This window comes from Pogona vitticeps, chromosome 1 (genome assembly GCF_051106095.1).
Source record: "Pogona vitticeps strain Pit_001003342236 chromosome 1, PviZW2.1, whole genome shotgun sequence".
NCBI classification, from domain to species: domain Eukaryota; kingdom Metazoa; phylum Chordata; class Lepidosauria; order Squamata; family Agamidae; genus Pogona; species Pogona vitticeps.
This window is the reverse complement of record NC_135783.1, coordinates 189,868,211-189,883,191: the sequence shown is the minus strand read 5'-3', so window position 1 is coordinate 189,883,191 and position 14,981 is coordinate 189,868,211. Positions and strand designations below refer to the sequence as shown.

The window sequence follows — 14,981 nt, the reverse complement described above, 5'->3', positions numbered from 1 at the left end:
GCACTGCCCTGTTAAACTTTTACTAGACGCCCAGATCATGCAAGGTGTTTCATGAGCTTTCTGGTCAAGAAAGCAGAGAGATTATGGGAAAACCGTGGCATTCCCCCCACCCCCAGCATGCAACTCTTCCCATCATTCCCCTGCATTCATAGGTTTTTTTTTTTTTTGCTTTGTTTTGTTTTTTAAATGTGGCCTTGCTTTTGTTTTGACAGCCTGCCTTGGGAGGAACCAGCATCATCAAAACATGATATGCATTTGAATAAAGAACTGCACAAGTATACACATATATGCATCAGGGATGCAAAGTCCTAGATTTTGGCCCTGAAATCTCAGAAGATGGCAGCCTGCCATTCTGGCAACCCTAATACACATCAATGGTCCTGAGAACATTGTCTTTGAATATTGAAGAACGCTTAATTGTAACAGAGTTACAAATCCGCCTAACGATATCCTTGCTGTCTAATATATTTGGTTGCAAGTGTCTTCTTTTTAAAACCTCAGTTCCCTCCCTCTCTGCCCTCTATTCCTCCCCTACGGCCACAGCACACCTCCATTGAGGCAACTGAATTCATGCTTCAGGAATGCCAACTTTATCCAAGGCTCATCCACTGCCTCACGTCCCTCGGAAATCTTTTCATCTTGTTTTGGGTTGTCATGGAGGATAATTACTTCAAAGAGCTGCCCTGTGGCCTGGTGTTCCAATTCCCCTCACGGCAATTGTATATGCCAAGCTGACCATCAGAGCCAGGAGCTGAATCAAGGTTTGCTGGCAGCGGCCTGGCCTGTTCTGCTTTCTGCACCATTGGCTGAGCATCTTCATTTCTCCTGATTGTGTGAGTGCTTGTCATCGGCCTTTTGTGGAATTAGCTGTGCATTCAGATGAGACAGAACCGGCACAAAGTCCATAGCCCCCCTGCTTCTTCCCTCCTCAGAGCTGTCTGTCAGAATGAGAGCTAACGCATTTCGTTAGCATATTTGCCTGCCATTTTGTTGGAAGCGGGAAAGCAGCTGGCTGGTGACGACTGGTAATGGTTGAAGAAGAGCAGCGCTTCCAATACTTTCCTGGCAGCCAAAGAGCGACAGGGAGGAAGCAGCCATGTTAATGGGCAGACCCGGGAAGGTGTGAGTAACTAGAAAGGCTAATGGCTCCCACATGGTCTAGGAGTGGGGAATTAGATGAAAGATGACAACTTTTTGGCTGTGGGGCCTACCGCAGGCTTGAAAAAGAATAAACGGCCCCCAGAAAGCTCAAGGCTATTCCTCATGTAATATTCTTTTCTCTCTTTCTTTCTAATCTAAAGCTTCAGAGCTGTGAAGTTCATTCTCTCTCCCTCTGTGTTTTTTTTTGTGTGTGTGTGTGTGTGCGCTATTTTTTGTAATCTCCAGAGTGCACTGTTGAGGCAGTAGCAGTTCCAACTTGCATGCACGTTCTGGATTCTGAATATACAGTATGTAATCTATATATGCAATGAATATATATAATGTGCTGTCAAGTCCATTCTCATCCATGGTGGCCCTTTTTCAGGATTTTCCAGCTAGAGAATACGAAGAAGTTGTTCACCACTCCCTTCTTCTAGGGGCAGCTCTGAGATTGTGCAGCTTGCCCAAGGCCACCCAGGCTGGCTCCTCTCCCACGAGGAAACCATTGAGCGATTCAGTCATCCATGTGTGTACATGTGTGTGTGTGTATAAGCAGTTATTTCCACATGGTTCTAGTCTAAGGCTTAAAAAAAAAGAATTCTAAGGCTTAAAAAAAAGAATAATTTTGAACCCTTGAAAATGGACTTCCAGCTTAGGGTCACCAGAGTCCAGGGTGCCAGCAAAGTCTTCAGGAACTGCTCTACTTCTCCACATTTCGTGGCCAGCTGAAATGTGAAATGTTTCACTGAGGAGGAGATAATTTGTGTGCAAGGGGGCTGTCCTGCTTGAGTACCAGTACCATACATTCCCAGCTTGCATCAGGGGGTCACACCCTCTCTCTCCCTTTCTACTCTCTTCTCCTTGCTCTTGGCTTTTTGATATACCAACATTGGCCCTGCTGAATCATTTGGAGTAAGGCAGGGAATGGAGCATCAGCACTGTGACTCATGGAACTTCATGGAGCTGTTGGAAGGGTCTGAAATTTGGCTATTCCCTTTTTAGTGTAAAATAAGGCCTGGCTAGATATACCCCTGCTCTGATCATTGAATGCTTCTTCACTAAAGAAAACAAAGAACACATTCTTATGTATATAGTTCATGACTTTGTATTTATATAAGAACAAAGCCATGAACTGTGAGTATATACAGTGTGGAGTTACATCTCCACATGTCTAACTTTGGAGAGCAGGTAATGGAGGATCCAGCTGACCAAAAACAACCAACAAGATGGGAGGGGTGGTCTTAGAGACTCTGAGATGTGTTTAAAACACGCAACGGGTGTGATCAGATGGCAAGAAAGGATTGTGTCTAATTGCACCAAAAAGGGTTCAGTTCCTCTGTGTTGAAGAAGCAGCATGGGAGATTGAATTTTCCCAATAGGGACACATCCCCAGACTCTTCCCCTCTGCTTGCTCCCTCCTTTGTGACATCACCATGGCCCATCCCGAGAGCGCAGGATTTGGCCAGGAAATCCCCGGGAGTCAAATGCTGCTGGCCTGAGAATCCCAGCAAACATGCAGAGGGTCTGGGGAAAGAGAAGCTCTTAGTTATAAGGGACTAGTGGCATTGTAGGGCAGGAAGTGAATATAGGCATCCTGAATGATACGTTTCGGTTTAGACCGATTTCCTCCTAAGGGATGGTATGGCTGTTGCTAGGTAACAAAGAAGGATAGTTGCATCCTGTACTAAGCTCATAAAGGTGCATTTGTGAAGTGTAATCTTCACTTTTTGCTTGCAATTAATCTACAAATGCATGGATTTAAATTATTTAAGGTCAATAAACTTTTAAAGGCTTCTGTGCAACATTGCTCTGCCGTTGTCTATCAGGAAATGCTTTAAAAGGTTTTAAATTAACTTGTATTAAGAGCTAAAATATCTTTGTGACCAAAGTGGCAGCTCTGAATAAATTAACAAACTGAACTTTGATTCCCTCCCCCACCTTTCCTAAAAAAACAACTACTTGCCTTGCAAATGTAATTGTGAGGTACAAAACATGAAAGAATGGATTTCAGTTTATGCAGAAATATATCGTTCCTTTTGATTTGATGTGATCTCTGTGTGGTTTCCTTTCAAAATCTTCTCCAGGCATTTTGTCATACAAGGTGATTAATTCTTTCTTGCCTTTGTATCAGAGCTTGGGAAAGAGAGCACTTTTTGGATTCTAATTTCCCAAATCATCTGGGAAGTCTTTTGAGGGGGTTCTGGGATTCATAATCCAGAAAGACAGCTTTTTGAAGCTGTGGACTGTACATCATGTGTGGAGGCAGTGGGCAATCCACCTCTGAGCCCAATAATACTGTTTTTTGTTGGTTTATTATTTTGTGAACCACTCAGAGTGGCCTTGTGGCCAGATGGGCGGTACAGAAATTGAATGAATGACAAAAATAAATAAATAAATAAAGGTGTGAAGTGGGGTGAGTCTTCTTCCATAGCCAGTCTGATGTAGAAGAGCCCATCCAATATATATAATATACTGTATATATATTAGCTGGAATGAGTCTCCTTTATACAGTGGTGCCTCACATAGCGATTGCTCCGCTTAGCGAAGAAATCGCTTTGTGATGGACTTTTTGCCATCGCAAAAGCAATCGCTTTGCAATGGTCCCTATGGGCTATTTTCGCTTTGCGATGATCGCGAGGAAGCGATCATCGCAAAGCGCCCATTTTCGGCCAGCTGATCAGCGGTTTCAAAATGGCCACCGGGTAAACAAAATGGCCACCCGCTGTGTTTAGGGATGGATTACTCGCTTTAGAGGCACCGAAAATGGCGGCGCTATGGAGGATCTTCACTTTAAGGTGAGTTTTAAGCCCATAGGAACGCATTGAAGGGGTTTCAATGCGTTTCTATGGGCTTTTTTATTTCGCTTAGCGATGTTATCGCTTTGCAGCAATTTTTTCTGCATGCATTAACATCGCTAAGCGAGGCACCACTGTATATATAAAAACATAGTCTACTTCCGACAGGTATCCACCTGATTATAGAAACTTTGGTTCAAAGAAAACAATATCATGCATTTTTTATTTTTTATTTTGCAGAGGTGCTCCTCAAAGTGGAAAAAGAGATCTGTTTGTCACAGCATGTGACTTTCCTCATTCAGGTGTCTTGCATTTATTGTGTTTTGGGCTTGTCTGCATGGGTCCAGTTGGAGTGGGCTGGTATGGGCTAAATAGGGTAACTTGGGGTCAGTTAGAGGTGCAATCCGTGCATCCAAATGGGATATTGGAGCTCAAGCAACCCTCTTTGGTCTGGTTCTTTTCTGTTTGAATTTCTGATATCGTGATGTGGCTTAATAAGCAAGCCACTTGAGGTTATTGGCAAACTGAACACTTCCTCTTCTCCTTAGCAGAGAGGCAAAGGAAATGAAATTTTTAAAGACTGTAACAGATCATTGCTAATGCCCTGCATCACTTACTTTTTAAATATTTTCTTTTTCTTTTCTGAAGGGACAGTCGAGAAACTGCCCACAGGTAAAATCTTGGCTCAGTTTTGGTCCATTCCCAATGATCACATGTTCTGGAAACTGAACAAACCAGAGTGATCCTACCCACACCAAAAAAGTAGACGCACCTGATAGGGCTCAGAAAGATGCTGTTAGCCATGCCTTGGAGATGATTTGGTTCGCTCCAGAAATTACATGATGTGATCACTGGGAAAAGGAGTGAAACAACCTAGCCCTGCAGCGGACCAAACAGCCATCTGATTACACTCTTTGTTTTGCATTTGGTCCTGCCAAATAAATATCAGCTTAACTTGGATGTATAATTTGCTGAGATGTATACTGTCTGCATACATGGTTGGACAGTGTCAGCGAAGCAACCTACATGAATCTGACCAAACTCTGGGAGGCAGTGGAAGACAGGAGGGCCTGGCATGCTCTGGTCCATGGGGTCACGAACTGAATGACTGAACGATGACGATACAGTCTGTGGGAGGCGAAAATGGATTAATCATAGGGAATATGCTTTCTCCTTTATGTCTAGTTTGACTCTTAGTCTTCATTTCAGTTAAGCAGTCTAAAAATTTACCTCAGAAAGGAGAAGGCAATGGAACCAATGTCCTCCCCATTGTTGATAATATATGGGGCAGCTTTTCCGAATTCAGTGGCCTAGATTTCCCAGATCTGACACAGGGAAATAAGGGTGGCTGTGGAGCAGTTTTCTGCTCCAGATGAATGGAAAAGCTACTTGAATAGAGATTGAAGGGACCTGGCGGCTTGTCCCAGCCTGTCATCTCTTTAAGGATCCCTATTAAGTCATAAACATGGCAGAGATTAAAGAGTTTATTAATGTTATTAGAGGGTTGAGATGAAATGCCATGCCTGAAGGGTCTCTCCCTTTCTCTCTCTGTTTAATGAAAACATGTTCATCACCTTCGGAATCTATAATAATCTTCATTGCAGAAGTCCTGTGATGGTTTTATTTTAATTAGAAGAGATGTCTGAGAAGTCTGGAAGTAATGTCACCAAATTCCTGGCTTTATTATTATTATTATTATTGAAAAATTTTCACAACCTGAAAGCTAAGCACCCTTAGCTGCTCCACATGCTTCGGTATTTGAAGTACCGGTACTTCTGCGTAGGAATCACTGCACAATCTCTGTGTAGACTGAAATACTGTATGAGGTTCTGGTACAGACGCTCATTTCTCAATATGAAAGAAGGATGTTGAGATGAAATAAAACAAAACAAAAACATTATTTAACAGTTAAAACTGCTGCCTAAACTCAAAACTCAATTCAAAATTTAATGGAAATAAACATTAACACTAACTTGAAATAAATAACTCCAAATTAAAATGCCCCAAATAGTTCAAGATTAATACTGAATAGTAAAAGATGAATAACCAGAAATTAATACAGTGGTGCCTCGCATAGCGAGGTTAATCCGTTCCGGATTAACCTTCGCTATGCGAAAACATCGCTAAACGGGAATAAAAAAGCCATAGAAACGCATTGAACTTTGTTCAATGTGTTCCTATGGCTTGAAAACTCACCGTTAAGCGATGTTTCTCCATAGCGCCGCCATTTTCGCGCCCTCGGTAAGCGAGGGCAGGGCGCGAAAATGCGGCGTGGACCTTCCGGCGGCCATTTGGAACCGCCGATCAGCTGTTCTCCCCCGCTTCGTTCTGCGAAGTTTCGCAAAGCGAAAAATCGCCATAGGGGCCATCGCTGAGCAAACGCTCCAGCGATGGCCCGGACCCCCTCGCTATGCGAATTCATCGTATAGCGAAGCACTCGCTAAGCAAGGCACCACTGTATTTTGTTATTGTTTTTCTGGTTCATTTTCCAGACAGATTTGAGATTGCTTCAGTCTGATGCGTTCACTCTGCATTTAGCAGCAGGGTGGTGGTGAAAAGGATTTTGTTTAATTCATTTTTTTTAGAATTAGAATTTACCAAAATGCTCAATGTTTAAATGTGGGAGGATGTCAAACTGACACTTTCCCGTCTCTACTCATAGTTGGCAAAACGGGCCTCCCAACAATAGAGCAGGAGGGGGTGTGAAAAACAGTGCGTTTACTGTGTCTCCTTGCAGTTTCACATTGTTTTTCCTTCTCTACATGTGAACATCTGTTACTATCTGACTGGTGTTTTGTTCCACATCCCTCCACCTTCTACTTACCAAAGCACTTTCCATCTCATTGGGCAAAATTTGGCAGATCGCCTCCTCCCACCCAGATCTACCCGAGTCACCCGACATAGCCAGCAGGGACGGCTGAGGGGACTGACGCCGAGGGAGGCCCGGAAGGAGAAAACAAGAAACCGGGCCTTCTCGGCAGTTGCCCCTCGGCTGTGGAACACACTTCCCACTGAAATTCGGCTGGCACCCTCGCTGGGTGTGTTCAAAAACCAACTAAAAACATGGTTATTCAGACAGGCCTTCCCCCCAGTCACCTAAGTTCCTTCCCCCTTTTTCTGGTTCTTAATGTTGCCATCTTGGATAATATTAATTATAATAATTGCATTATGTTAGTTATTCTTCTATATTGTTTTAATGTGTTTTAATTTTTGTAAGCCGCCCCGAGTAGACCTTGTCTAGAGGGGCGGGGTAGAAATTGAATAAATAAATAAATAAATAAATAAATAAAATGTGTTATGCTCCCCCTCAGCTCAACTCTTAGATGCCTTAGGACAGTTGTTCCCAACCTTGGGTTCCCAGATGTTCTTGGACTACAACTTCCAGAAGCCTTCACCACTAGCTGTGCTGGCCAGGATTTCTGAAAGTTGTATTAGCTTGCACTAAGGCCTCCTCCTCCTCCTTCCAGCTGTTCATGCAGATGTTACAAGTGAGACTACATGACACGCATAGCTGTGGTGCAGGATTCCTTGGCACGACTCTTCTTCCTATGGATGTGGCGAATGTTCCAAGTTTCCATTTCTAATAACACATGATTAGATAGGACTGGCTCATGGACTGCGCATGCTGGAGATTTCAGTTCACGCTGGCCTTGGGGGAACGGGTGGCACTCCCTCACAAGTTGCATATATAAAAAGGATTACGTTGAAGATGTAGCTTGCTCTCTTCCTGCCTTTCTCTCATCTTCCTTCATTCCAAAAGCAACATTATCTGCAGTATATGGTCTCTGCTCTCTCTCTCACCTTCTCCAAGGTCTGCTGGGCATCTCGGTCTAAAATCTCATGAAAGTGGCCCAATTTTCAGGAGAACACATCCTGCCCACATTTATGAAATGTCAGAAGTTAACGATTCCTTGGATTTCCTCTGCTTTCTGGAATAGTTCTGTATAGCAACGGTTAAACGCAAGAGAAACACTCAAGTAACTTTTGCTAGCTGGCTAATTTCTCTTTCAACAGACAACAGCAGCACCTGGCTCTCTTGGCAGGAAGCCATTGGCACAGGTAGTTATCCAAGAGTGAGTTGATTATTTCTTTTTTTCACTGAACCTTGGCTGTGTTCTTCATATGTGCATGCATGCGTGTTTACGCTGCAAAAATTCAACATTAGGGTTAGGGAATTAGAGCGGCAATCCCACGCTTACTTTATTTGTTATGCAGGTTACAAGCCTACAGACACTTACCTGGGAATGAATGCCATTGGGCTCATTTCTTAATGTATTGAGAAAAACTGGACTTTCCTCTTAGTCAGTGTGCACAGGATCAGCATGATTCATGGTGACAATCTGCCCTAGTAATTGCAGCATTTATAACTTGGGCACAGTGAAACAAAATGGAGGGAGGGATGAGGGCGAGATCGAGAGAGCAAATGAATGAAAAATAAGCCCTTTCATAGGGTTGATTGCCTTTTTGGGGAGGCTCTGGAAAGGAGAGGTAAAAGAAGAGGTCGATAAAAAAAAAAAAAAGATGAAAGATGTACTGGGGCTTCCTTGCTTTGGTTTTTTGTTTGCTTTTCTTGTTGCATGTACCTGACCTGTCTCTTAATCCATATTCATGCATCGCTGAAAACCCATATTTTCCAGGACTTTTTCCATGATGTAGGATCTACACACGAGCAAGCTCCTCCGCTCTTCACACTGGGGGCTAAAAGTGCCAAGAAGATCGTAATGGAAGGGCTGAGGCGAGGCAGTCCACTCTTAGGTATGCTCATGATGATGACATTTGTAAGGTTTGAATAGGGCCTTTTCTGATCCCCAACATGTGTTTAAATAGGCTTTATTTAGGACACGTAGTATCAGAACCACAGTATTTGTCAGCATGAATGACTTGCTTTTTCAACACGCCTTTGGCACCCAGCAGGCAAAGATTTTAAAAAGTAAACCCGTTTGCATTTCCTCCTCCTTCATTTGGCTTCAGATTTTATTTTATTTATCAAGGTTGTTGGTCTGTGTGCGTGTGTGTCTCTTGGTGTGAATGTGCCAAATGGACGTAAAAGAGGGGTTAAACAGGAGAGGTAACTGGGAAGGGGAGAGATGAAGCCGGTAAAATGGAATTGTTCCTCTATGTATAAAATAATAAGAATTAAATAAAATGTTGATAACAAAAGAAAATGCAAGTAGTAGCCCCGGCTGTGTATATATTAAGTACCAGCTTCATTCAAGGTGCTCTTTAGCCACTGAAGTCTTTCTTAGACATTGGAGGCAAGCATCCCTCCCTGAGGGACACCAGGAGAAATTTCCTTGTGATACAAACAGGTTTTTCATCAGAGCCAGAGCAACTGCAGGAAGGGGTTCAAATCCCACTCCCCGGTTGGGCTTGGCAGCAGAATGAGAGGACTATAAATGCAGTGCTCTGACAGGCCCAAATGCTTCCAGTTTTGCTGAGGCAGTGAATCCGTTCTGGATTTTAGCCTGAAATGTCTGGAAGCTATCCTATTCATTGAGCCTCTTTGGGAGATAGGGATCCCAGCACCTTGGAGATCTCCTGCAAGGTGTAGACTGGAACCCAGAGTGGATTCACCAAATCAATATCACCACTTTTTCAGTGTCCCATACGTACCCCAACATGTGCATAATGGCAAGAGTTCCTTCTCAGTCAGCCTGCCGAGTTATGTATTGACCTCTTAGGAGCTGATCTTTGCATTAACAACCACCACCCACAAACCGATATTTGGTCATTTAATGCGAAGGTGCATTCAACATCTAATTTACTTTGTCTTGGAGGTGCATATCTATGGGAAAAAAATTGACCATTAGAGCCGACACATTCTCAGAGACACATCAACCTACAAACCAGAGTTGCAGCATCCTACACATATTTAAGCCTTAACGTAATCCAAATGGAACTAGACTGGGGTGGAGGTGAAAGGAATTGACTCATAGTGATGGGTTTTTTCAGATTTTCTTTTGGACTGAAGCTTCCAGAATTTGCCTAGTCAGTGTTCTGGGAGGTACAGGTACGGGCTAGAAGTAGTAGCTTTCATTACCTACACATGGGAATTTGTCATTTCTTTTTATTCCAAGAAGAAAATAACTGCTCAAGTGGTAGCTAGAAGTGGCAAAAACTCCATGGGAGCTGCAAAAGTTCATGGGACGGGTTTAGAGGGTACCTCTTAGAACCACCTACCCATAAACTCTTGCAGCTCCCTCTGTCTCAGTGGGACAGTTTCCTTCTTCTTGAAATGAAAAAAAAGTATTGGAGGCTGGCATATAGGCACTGAATGTTGTTCTGTGGTGGCCTGTTTTGTTTGTTTGTTTTTAAGCTACAGTTTCTAGGTTTCTTTTTGGGAGAATTCTGGGCAAATACTGGGAGTTCCAGTCCAATTTTTTCCCCCAAAGTCCTGTCTGTAGTGACTTACCCTAATAACAAACACTCAGTAGAGATACAAAACATATGTAATCATTGGAATGTAGGTGACTGGTTTCTAGGAAAGGACTAGTCTGCACTGGAACAAGGTCCCACATAAGCAAAAAAAGCTGCCCAGTTCATACGAGTAGATCTTTCAACGCTGCTTTTCCTTGGGAAGCCATGTTGCCGAAGCTGCCCCATGTTGCTGCAACTCATGGGGCAGCTTCTGATTGGTTACTCCCCCAAAACACTGTGATTGGAGATCCTTCGTAAAGTTATTCTCTTGTTAGATGCTACATCTGCCCATCACAAAATTGCACTCCTCTGCTCCGGCAGCTGCTACCTCCATCTTGTACTGTCCATTTAAAGCAGGGGTCTCAAACATGCAGCCCAGGGGCCATTTGCGGCCCCCCAGATGATAGTTTGTGGCCCTCACCTTGCCTGCCCCCCCAAGTGCCCACACATCCTCTGCTGTCAAGAGTTAAAAAAAGCCTTGCCTCGTTCGCCGCTCTCTCCCAAGACAGCACCTCTTGCACCCTCCATCCAGAACTGTAGCCTGCCAGCCAACCCGCCTGTCTGCCGGCTAAGGAAACTCCTGGGCGGCTTCCTTGGGCTCTTGCTCCGCTTGGCGGAGAATCGGATGTGGCCCAGCCTCACCCAGACTCTGCCTCTAGCGGCCCCCAGGTAAATTGAGTTTAAAACCCCTGATTTAAAGAAAGCTTTTCTGAGAACCTTCATTTCTTTAGCAATAAAAAAAGGATAAGACTTGCTAGGAAAGCATGTCTGTGAGAACAGCTTTCAAAACTGACTTGCAAACTTCAAGAACAACCTGCCTTGGGGTAAATCCAGTTGTTAGTCCCAAATCGAACAGATCCATTGAACAAATAGGCCTTGCTAATTCAACACTTACCTAAGCCCCGTTGAGTTAATGAGTCAACTTATTAGTTTATTTATTTATTTATTTATTTATTGGACTTATATACCGCCCCATAGCACTACAAGCACTCTCCGGGCGGTTTACAATTTTAATTATACAGGCTACACATTGCCCCCCCCCCCAGCAAGCTGGGTACTCATTTTACCGACCTCGGAAGGATGGAAGGCTGAGTCAACCTTGAGCCGGCTACCTGGGATTTGAACCCCAGGTCGTGAGCACAGTTTTAGCTGCAGTACAGCGTTTTAACCACTGTGCCACGACTAGATTTTGCCCTTTGTTTCTCAGTTCTTTGGATGTGGCTAGAGATGGAGATATTTATATTCGTTTAAGAATACAAATATCTCTGCACAGCTGGACCCAATGAGTGTCCGGCCCCTGGGACCGGACCATCCACTCGGCAGCTGTGTGGGGAGACCTGTCCTCCTGCCCCTTGCCTGGAGCGGCCAGCTGAGCAGGAAGAGAGTGGATCTCCAGGCACCATTGGAAAGATGAGCAGAACTGATGCCATAGCAGTATGTGTGAGTGGATGGTCCGGTCCCGGGGGCTGGACCCTCGTTAGGTGCAGCTGTGTGGGGATATTTGTGTTCGTATTCTAGATGTGACTTATTTCACTTCGGAACAAGTTCAAATGCCTAATAACCTGCTCCAAATTAGCATGTAGGTTTTGTCGGAGCATGACAATACTGTATTACTTGTGTATCCATAGTCCTAGAATCCCCCAACTGGCAGGGCTACCGGGCTTTGTCAGAAGTGGTTTTGTCTGAAGTGTTGCTGAGGTTTTTTTTCTGAAGTGAAAGGACCCCCCCCCACAACCTGTATCAGAGATTGGATAACGTACCAGCAACAGATCGTCCAGTGAGAATATCAGAACATTCACGATATGTTAGATCACAACAACTTGAAAAAGCTTGACTGGCTGAGCATTGTATTACATATGGTCATCAACCTTATGGAATGGGGTACATGTCTTGGCCAAAACCAGTCAATTTTGGGACAGAATTATTACTGAGGTTCTCTTGATAAAACTTGAGCCATATTCCATCAACAGAGAGTGTGAGCTTGCTGGAAGCCTTTGTTTTGTAAACTGGATAGACTTGGCAGGTTGCCCTTATACAATGCTGGCCAGTGTAGGGGACGGGCTCTTTAATGTGAATCTGCCCCAGTTTGGTCTGAATGTCCACCCAGCCAGTTTTGATTGTGCCTTGTATTTAAGGTAGATTTATTTGAGCTGACATCTTGCCTTCCCTGACAAAGATGACACAGGATATTGCCATGGAAAGCTTGGACCTTCCAGAAAGTTGCTGCATTCCAGCTGCCACCAAGCCCACCAACTGACACGACTGGAAACCTGTGAGCTGTTTATGCAAAGTGTACATCATGAAAGACTGAGACCTTAAATGAAAAAAGGGTGTTCAAAAGTGCATGGAGGAGCCTGTGGCTTTCTTAAAAAGATGAACCACCATTTTGGGAAGCTTTCAAGAGGTTCAGTTTGCCCCTCCTGAGAGAGTTGGGGAAGGTGGCGGGATGCCGAGATGGACACTGAAGGCTAAATGTTGCCCACCCTAATCTAAATTGTCCTTTCCCTTCCCTGATGAAGATGGTGCAGGATACTGCCATCGAAAACTCTGACAATTTAAACAATAATAATGTATTTGCACAACTGGAAACCCTGGCGCTGCTAATGCAAAGCATACACCATGGAATACTGAGATCTCCAGAGGTAAAATATATTATGCTACAATATACAACATCACACAGAGCACATAATGGCAGACAGGAAATCACATGGACTAACCTGGTTGACCCCAGAGTGCTTTCAGTCACGAATCTGAGGAGGGCAAAGCAGCAAGCAACCATTTTCCTTGGTTCTTGGCCTGTCATACTAAAAGACTCCCTCTCGAAACCTTAACTCTTCAAGTGGACAACCATATAATGAAGAACCATTGCTTGCATAAATGTGTGTATCCATAAACTTTCCTGTTCCTTCTAATCCCTTCGTCACTCTCAGTTTACGTGTGAGTTTTTAGAGCACTCCCACACTTGATTTACAGGGGAAAGGGTCTTTTCTTTTACCCACATTTTCACGTCAAGCACAACCAGGATAATTTCATTCCTTGGCTGAATTTTAAACCCACACTTTTCCAAATTTAATGCTGTCCTTCAATGCTTAGCATAATGACGCTCTCTCTCTCTCTCTCTCTCTTTCTCTCTCTCCTTGTTTTTAAATAATCCCAGTATGATTTTACTTTCTAAATGACTTTGGCGGTGAAAATATATCATAGCCATAAAAGAGAAAAGAGCTGGAGTGGGAGTGGAACATAACGCACAGATGGCATTTTATATATATTTGCTTCTGTGTCATCTGCTCCCAACATAAATATTAGTTCAATAAGTTCGCGATGGTACGTGAAAAGCTGAAGCAGCCGCCTTTGTCTCCCACACTGTAATGACCGCAACAAAATGAAAAATCGCCATTAAGCCCCCTCATTTATTTGCATATCTTGATGCTGTCAAAGTCACCAGGGCTAATGTAGCATAAGGAGAATTTCAAATAGAACATTACGTTTTAAAACCCTCATAAATGTCTAAGCAAAATAAACACTGGGAATTGAGGCCCCCCCCCCCGCCAAGAAAAGGGAGAAAGCAAGGCTGTTTCATAATGGTGAAGGAATGAATGTACTACCCTGTGACTTTTTTTTATATAGCACACTGATGCTGAATTACTTTGGAATGTCATCCGAAGTTGAGCTGTCATCTTTATAACACTAAATGAGTTCCCCTATGATTGGTATGATCATAAATAGACCCCGAATGAATGGAGAATTGGCAGAACACAACTGAAAATGATTTTGAGATGAGTCTGATTGACTAGTGCGATTTTGATTGCATGCCCTTGCAAATTTTCAATATATCCTGACATTAGCTTAGATGGGGGAGACACACTGGCTGCAGTAAAACACAGAGGAAAACGTGGTGCAGCCCAACAAAAATCAAGGGTTTTACATTCAGCTATTCAGGTGGTTTCCTCACCAGTTAGACCCACTACGTCTCAGGAGGCTTACTCCCATGTCAGCCTTGAAGCACAGCAGTCCACTAGGTCCAGGTGGGGTCACTGGGTTGGGGCGCTGGACTTTTTGATTAGTGGCATGGCTGACCTCATCGGTCGGCACAGCATCATCCTCTCTGACTGCACCTTCAATCCTCAGGGCAGCTGGGGAATGGGGTGGAGGTGGAAATGGAATGGAATTTTTTTTTTTTTGAGAACAGGGTAGTATTGTGAACTTTCCCTCTTGATCAGTAAAACATTGTGCAGTGATCGAGTTCAAAAGGACCAAGGAAGTTAAAAAGGAGAGAGAGACTTGGTGCTTGTGGGGTTGAAAACTGGGAGAAATGGTTTCTTGAAACAGATATGCATAGTTGTCTGTATTTTGGATTGCTCTCTCTCTCTGTATATGTGTGTGTGTGTGCGCGCACACACACACTGGGGATTCTCTGATCAAATATAAGATCCCCCCCATTTTTAAACCTACTACTCCTAGAATAATATCTCTCTCTCTCTCTCTCTCTCTCTCTCTCTGGATATCCTGGAGATTATATGCCAGCAAAGGACCATTTCTCAGCTTGGGTTGTGGCAAATGCGTAGACCTCAAAATATCCCACTGCACCCATGGCTTAAGCACCCCTCATTTTGTGCTGAATTGTCTGAT

At 43.8% G+C, this 14,981-nt stretch overlaps 1 long non-coding RNA gene across 1 annotated transcript; it reads left to right on the top strand.

Moving 5' to 3' along the window:
* Positions 1 to 984: 984 nt before the first annotated feature.
* LOC144589186 (uncharacterized) lies at positions 985 to 14,341 on the top strand. Its single transcript, XR_013545142.1, has 4 exons — positions 985 to 1,122; positions 7,950 to 7,994; positions 8,573 to 8,690; positions 12,488 to 14,341. It is a non-coding gene; the product is annotated as an uncharacterized LOC144589186 (long non-coding RNA).
* The last annotated feature ends 640 nt before the right edge of the window (positions 14,342 to 14,981 follow it).